General features: G+C 38.7%; 1 non-coding gene across 1 annotated transcript; it reads right to left on the bottom strand.

Annotated features, from left to right (window-relative positions):
• Positions 1-502: 502 nt before the first annotated feature.
• Positions 503-610, bottom strand: LOC112713461 (small nucleolar RNA R71). The gene has a single exon (XR_003158433.1). It is a non-coding gene; the product is annotated as a small nucleolar RNA R71 (small nucleolar RNA).
• Positions 611-7,402: the final 6,792 nt, after the last annotated feature.

Raw genomic sequence — 7,402 nt, 5'->3', positions numbered from 1 at the left:
TGTTGAAGCAGATCCTGAACCTGAAAGGACTCTGAAGAAGAAGCTAAGAGAAGCTAAAGCACAACAATTCAGAGAAAACTTTACAGAGAATCTCGAAAAAGAAGGAGACATGGCCGAACCCAATAATAATGCAAGGAGGATGCTTGGTGATTATACTACACCTACTTCCAACTTTTATGGAAGAAGCATCTCAATCCCTGCCATTGGAGCAAACAATTTTGAGCTGAAGCCTCAACTAGTTGCTCTAATGCAATAGAACTGCACATTTCATGGACTTCCATCAGAAGATCCCTATAAATTTTTAACTGAGTTCTTACAGATCTATGATACTGTTAAGACTAATGGAGTAGATCCTGAAGTCTACAGGCTCATGCTTTTCCCTTTTGCTATAAGAGACAGAGCTAGAACATGGTTGGACTCACAACCTAAAGATAGTCTAGACTCTTGGGATAAGCTGGTTACGGCCTTCTTGGCCAAGTTCTTTCCTCCTTAAAAGTTGAGCAAGCTTAGAGTGGATATTCAGACCTTCAAGCAAAAAGATGGTGAATCCCTCTATGAAGCTTGGGAAAGATACAAGCAGTTGACCAAAAAGTGTCCTTCTGACATGCTTTCAGAGTGGACCATTTTGGATATATTCTATGATGGTCTATCTGAGTTCTCTAAGATGTCACTGGACAATTCTGCAGGTGGATCCATTCACCTAAAGAAAATGCCTGTAGAAGCTCAAGAACTCATTGACATGGTTGCAAATAACCAATTCATGTACACCTCTGAGAGGAATCCTGTGAGTAATAGGATGCCTCAGAGGAAGGGAGTTCTTGAAATTGATGCTCTGAATGCCATATTGGCTCAGAACAAAATGTTAACCCAGCAAGTCAATATGATTTCTCAGAGTCTGAATGGATTGCAAAACACATCCAACAGTACTAAAGAAGCATCTTCTGAAGAAGAAGCTTATGATCCTGAAAACCCTACAATGGCAGAGGTGAATTACATGGGTGAAACCTATGGAAACACCTATAATCCTTCATGGAGAAATCATCCAAATTTCTCATGGAAGGATCAACAAAAGCCCCAACAAGGCTTTAATAATGGTGGAAGAAACAGGTTTAGCAATAGCAAGCCTTTTCCATCATCTTCTCAGCAATAGACAGAGAATTCTGAGTAGAGCCCCTCTAGCTTAGCAAACATAGTCTCTGATCTATGTAAGGCCACTTTAAGTTTCATGAATGAAACAAGGTCCTCCATTAGAAGCTTGGAGGCACAAGTGGGTCAGTTGAGTAAGAAAATCACTGAAACTCCTCCTAGTACTCTCCCAAGCAATATAGAAGAGAATCCAAAAAGAGAGTGCAAGGCCATTGATATAATCAAAATGGCCGAATCTGAAGAGGAAGGGGAGGACGTGAATCCCAATGAGGAAGACCTCATGGGACATCCTCCAGACAGAAAGGAGTTCCCTATTGAGGACCTAAAGGAATCTAAGGCTCATATAGAAACCATAGAGATTCTATTAAACTTCCTTCTGCCATTCATGAGATCTGAGAACTATTCTTCCTCTGAAGAGGATGAAGATGTAACTGAAGAGCAAGTTGCTCAATATCTAGGAGCCATCATGAAGTTGAATGCCAAGTTATTTGGTAATGAGACTTGGGAAGGTGAACTTCCCTTGCTCATTAGTGAACTAAATACATGGGTTCAACAAACTTTACCTCAAAATAAACAAGATCCTGGTAAATTCTTAATACACTGTACCATAGGCACCATGACCTTTGAGAAGGCTCTGTATGACCTGGGGTCAGGTGTAAATCTTATGCCACTCTCTGTAATGGAGAAACTGGGGATCTTTGAGGTACAAGCTGCAAGAATCTTATTAGAGATGACAGACAAGTCAATAAAACAAGCTTATGGGTCGGTAGAGGACGTGTTAGTGAAGGTTAAAGGCCTTTACATCCCTGCTGATTTCATAATCCTAGACACTGGTAAGGATAATTGATGTTGACAGAGGACCCTTCCTAGCCACAAAAGGAGCTGTGATTGATGTTGACAGAGGAGAGCTAGTCCTTCAATTGAATGGGGACTACCTTGTGTTTAAAGCTCAAGGATCTTCCTCTGCAACCATGGAGAGGAAGCATGAAAAGCTTCTCTCAATACAGAGTCAAACAAAGCCCCCACAATCAAACTCTAAGTTTGGTGTTGGGAGGCCACAACCAAACTCTAAGTTTGATGTTGAGAAGCCCTCACATTCAAACTCTAAGTTTGGTGTTGGGAGGTCCCAACAATGCTCTGAACATCTGTGAAGCTCCATGAGAGCTCACTGTCAAGCTATTGACATTAAAGAAGCGCTTATTGGGAGGCAACTCAATTTTTATTTATCTATATTTCTATTGTTCTTTTATGTTTTATTAGGTTTATGATCATGTGGAGTCACAAAATAATAACAAAAAATAAAAATAGAATAAAAAATAGAAGAAGAAAAAGCACACCCTGGAGGAAGAGCTGTCTGGCGTTTAAACGCCAGAAACAAGCATCTGTCTGGCGTTTAACGCCAGAAACAAGTACCAAGCTGGCGTTTAACGCTAGAAAAAAGCATCAGGCTAGTGTTAAACGCCAAAAACAGGCTACATTTGGGCGTTTAACGCCAGAAACGAGCTGTAGTCTGGCGTTAAATGCTAGGATTGCATACAGAGGGCGTTTTACACGCCTAAATGGTGCAGGGATGATAAATCCTTGACACTTCAAGATCTGTAGACCCCACAGGATCACCTCAGGATTTATGGACCCCACAGGATCCCCACCTACCTCACTTCTCTCTTCTTCACATAATCCAATAACACTATACCCATCACCAATCACCTCAATCTCTCTTTCCCATTACCCCTTCACCAATCACATCCATCCACTCTTCCCCATAAACCCCACCTACCTTCAAATTCAAAATCTCTTTCTCACCCAAACCCACCCTAAATGACCAAACCTAAACTCCTCTCTCTCCACTATATAAACCCCTCAATCCTTCTTCATTTTCACACAACACTACCCTCTCTTCTCCCCCTTGGCCGAAACCCACACCTCTCCCCCTCTCCTCCATATCTTCTTCTTCTTCTTCTATTCTTTCTTCTTTTGCTCGAGGGCGAGCAACATTCTAAGTTTGGTGTGGTAAAAGCATAGCTTTTTTGTTTTTCCATAACCATTGATGGCACCTAAGGCCAGAGAAACCTCAAAAAAGAGGAAAGGGAAGGCAATTGCTTCCACCTTTGAGTCATGGGAGATGGAGAGATTCATCTAAAAAGCCCATCAAGACCACTAGCAACCGATCAGAAGTAAATGTGGATCGGGCCATCATGATTCATAGCATCATGATTGGAGAGGAAGTAAAAGTTCATGAAGTCATCTCTCTAGAACTCTATAAAGTAGCCGAAAAACCTTCCACCTTGGCAAGGCTAGCTTTTCCTCATCTCATTTGACATCTATGCAACTTAGCTGGAGTTGTCATAGAAGGAGATTCCTCATTAAAGAGGACAAGCCCATCACTAAGAAGAGGATGGAGCAAACAAGAGAGCCTATCCATGGATCTCAAGAGACGCCTGAGGAAGCTCATCATCAAGAAATCCATGAGATGCCTCAAGGGATGCATTTTCCTCCAAATAACTATTGGGAACAACTCAACACTTCTCTAGAAGGATTGAGTCATAACATGAACCAATTAAGGGTGGAACACCAAGAACTCTCCATCATTCTCAATGAGATTAGAGAAGATCAAAGAGCTATGAGGGAGGAGCAACAAAGGCAAGGAAGAGACATAGAGGAGCTCAAGGACACCATTGGTCCTTCAAGAAGAAGGCACCACCCTCACTAAGGTGGACTCATTCCTTAACTTCATTGTTTTTATCTCTCTGTTTTTCGGTTTTTGAGCTTCATGTTTGTCTATGTTTGTGTCTTTATTACATGATCATTAGTATTTAGTAACTATGTCTTAAGGCTATGAATAATTCCATGAATCCTTCACCTTTCTTAAATGAAAAATATTTTTAATACAAAAGAACAAGAAGTACATGAGTTTCGAATTCATCCTTGAAATTGGTTTAATTATATTGATGTAGTGACAATACTTTTTGTTTTCTAAATGAATGATTAAACAGTGCATATTTTTTATCTTGTTGTTTATGAATGTTAAAATTGTTGGCTCTTGAAAGAATGATGAACAAAGAGAAATGTTATTGATAATCTGAAAAATTCTGAAATTGATTCTTGAAGCAAGAAAAAGCAGTGAAAAAGAAGAAGCTTGCGAAAAAAAATTTTAAGAAAGAGAAAGAAAAAGCAAGCAGAAAAAGCCAATAGCCCTTAAAACCAAAAGGCAAGGGTAAAAAGGATCCAAGGCTTTGAGCATCAATGGATAGGAGGGCCCAAGGAAATAAAATCCAGGCCTAAGCGGCTAAATCAAGCTATCCCTAACCATGTGCTTGTGTCATGAAGGTCCAAGTGAGAAGCTTGAGACTGAGTGGTTAAAGTCGTGATCCAGAGAAAAAAGAGTGTGCTTAAGAGCTCGGACACCTCTAACTGGGGACTTTAGCAAAGCTGAGTTACAATCTAAAAAGGTTCACCCAGTCATGTGTCTGTGGCATTTATGTATCCGGTGGTAATACTGGAAAACAAAGTGCTTAGGGCCACGACCAAGACTCATAAAAGTAGCTATGTTCAAGAATCAACATACTTAACTAGGAGAATCAATAACACTATCTGAACTCTGAGTTCCTATGGATGCCAATCATTCTAAACTTCTAAGGATAAAGTGAGATGCCAAAACTGTTCAGAAGTAAAAACCTATAAGTCCCGCTCATCTAATTAGAACTAATATTCATTGATATTTTGGGATTTATAGTATATTCTCTTCTTTTTATCCTAATTGATTTTCAGTTGCTTGGGGACAAGCAACAATTTTAGTTTGGTGTTATGATGAGCAGATAATTTATACGCTTTTTCGCATTATTTTTAGGTAGTTTTTAGTAGGATCTAGCTACTTTTAGGGCTATTTTTATTAGTTTTTATGCAAAATTCACATTTCTGGATTTTACTATGAGTTTGTGTATTTTTCTGTGATTTCAGGTATTTTCTGGCTGAAATTGAGGGATCTGAGCAAAAATATGATAGGAGGCTAAAAAAGGACTGCTGATGCTGTTGGATTTTGACCTTCTTGCACTCAAAATGGATTTTCTGGAGCTACAGAACTCCAAATGGCACGATTTTAAATAAGAGTTCATAATTTATTCGAGTTTAAATGACACAAACTGGCGTTCAACGCCAGTTCTATGTTGCATTCTGGAGTAGAACGCCAGAAACACGTCACAAACCAGAGTTAAGTGCCAAAAACACGTTACAACTTGGCGTTTAATCCAAGAGAAGCCTTTGCACGTGTAAATCTCAAGCTCAGCCCAAGCACACACCAAAGTGGGCCCCGGAAGTGGATTTCTACACTTAGACTTATTTCTGTAAACCTTAGTAGCTGGTTTAGTATAAATAGAACTTTTTACTATTGTACTAGGCATCTTTGACCAGATCTTTGATCAGTTTTATGCTATCTTGGACTTTTGTGGAGGCTGGCCATTCGGCCATGCTTGAACCATTATCACTTATGTATTTTTAACGGTGGAGTTTCTACACACCATAGATTAAGGTGTGGAGCTCTGCTGTTCCTCGAGTATTAATGCAATTACTATTATTCTTCTATTCAAATTTAGCTTATTCTTATTCTAAGATATTCGATGCACTTCAACATGATGAATGTGATGATCCGTGACACTCATCATCATTCTCACCTATGAACACGTGCCTGACAACCACTTCCGTTCTACCTTAGATTGAGCGCATATCTCTTAGCCTCCATTCCGAAAGATCGGAGTCTTCGTGGTATAAGCTAGAATTATTGGTGGCCATTCCTAAGATCTGGAAAGTCTAAACCTTGTCTGTGGTATTCCAAGTAGGATCCGAGATGGGATGACTGTGACGAGCTTCAAATTCGTGAGTGTTGGGCGTAGTGACAGATGCAAAAGAATCACTGGATTCTATTCCAACATGATCGAGAATCGACAGATGATTAGCCATGCTGTGACAGCGCATTTTGACCATTTTCACTGAGAGGATGGGAAGTAGTCATTGCCATTCTGATGCCCTACATACAGCTTGCCATAGAAAGGAGTAAGAATGATTGGATGAAAGCAGTAGGAAAGCAGAGATTCAGAAGGAACACAGTATCTTCATGTGCTTACCTGAAATTCCCACCAATGAATTACATAAGTATCTCTATCTTTATTTTATGCTTTATTTATCTTTATATTCGAAAATCATTATAACCATTATAATCCGCTTGACTGAGATTTACAAGATGACCATAGCTTGCTTCATACCAACAATCTCCGTGGGATTGACCCTTACTCACGTAAGGTTTATTACTTGGATGACCCAATGCACTTACTGGTTAGTTGTGCGAAGTTGTGAAGAATGTGTGTGAACCATAGTATTGTGCACCAAGTTTTTGGAGCCATTACTAGGAATTGTTCGAGTTGTGAAAAGTATGAGTCACAATTTTGCCTATCAGAAGTCTGCAAAGAATTCTGTGGGCTCTTCCTGTGTAAGTCCATGAAGTCGACAATTTTGTTGCACTAGGAAGATAAACTCTAGGTTGAGCTCAAAATGATCTACTCCAATAGGAGGTATACTAATGCTGCTTCCATAGAAATCAAGATTGAGAGCTGAGTAAGATCCCAGGGTTCTTCTGGGTTGTGCACCTCCATCTAGATATATAGTGATTCTTGTGTTCCTGCACAGTCATGAAACAAAGAAAGGTGGGGAGTCTCTATGTCAAAGTCTAGAGAACTTTAGTGAGATACCCAAAAGAAATATTATTATTATTTGTTTTAAATAAATAAAAAATAGAATACTAATTTGAAAATAAAAAATTAATACTTGAAAATTTGAAAAATAAAAAAAAATTTGAAAGAAAGGAGTTTGTTTAAAAATTTTCAAAATTCAAAAAGAAAGAAAGAAAGAAAAACTAAAGAAATTCTAAACTTTAAAATTAAACAAGATAAAGCAAATAATTAATTAAAAGAATCAAGAACAATTTTCAAAAAAATCAATAAAAGAAAAATCAACAAAAACCAAAAGGACACCAAACCTCAGAATTGATACAAGACTCAAACAAAAGAAAAAGATGACTAAAGATAAATTTTTGAAAAAGATTTTTAAAGAGTTTTCAAAAATTAACAAGAAAAGAAATTAAAAGAAAAATAGTAAAAGTACCTGATCTAAGGAGCAAGGCAACCAGTAGTTTGTCGATCTCGAACAATCCCCAGCAACGGCGCCAAAAACTTGGTGTACAAAAATGTAACTCACACAACTGACTCGG

This window comes from Arachis hypogaea, chromosome 9 (genome assembly GCF_003086295.3).
Source record: "Arachis hypogaea cultivar Tifrunner chromosome 9, arahy.Tifrunner.gnm2.J5K5, whole genome shotgun sequence".
Lineage (NCBI taxonomy): Eukaryota > Viridiplantae > Streptophyta > Magnoliopsida > Fabales > Fabaceae > Arachis > Arachis hypogaea.
Note: the sequence above shows the minus strand (reverse complement) of the source record. Positions and strands in the feature narration are given on the sequence as shown.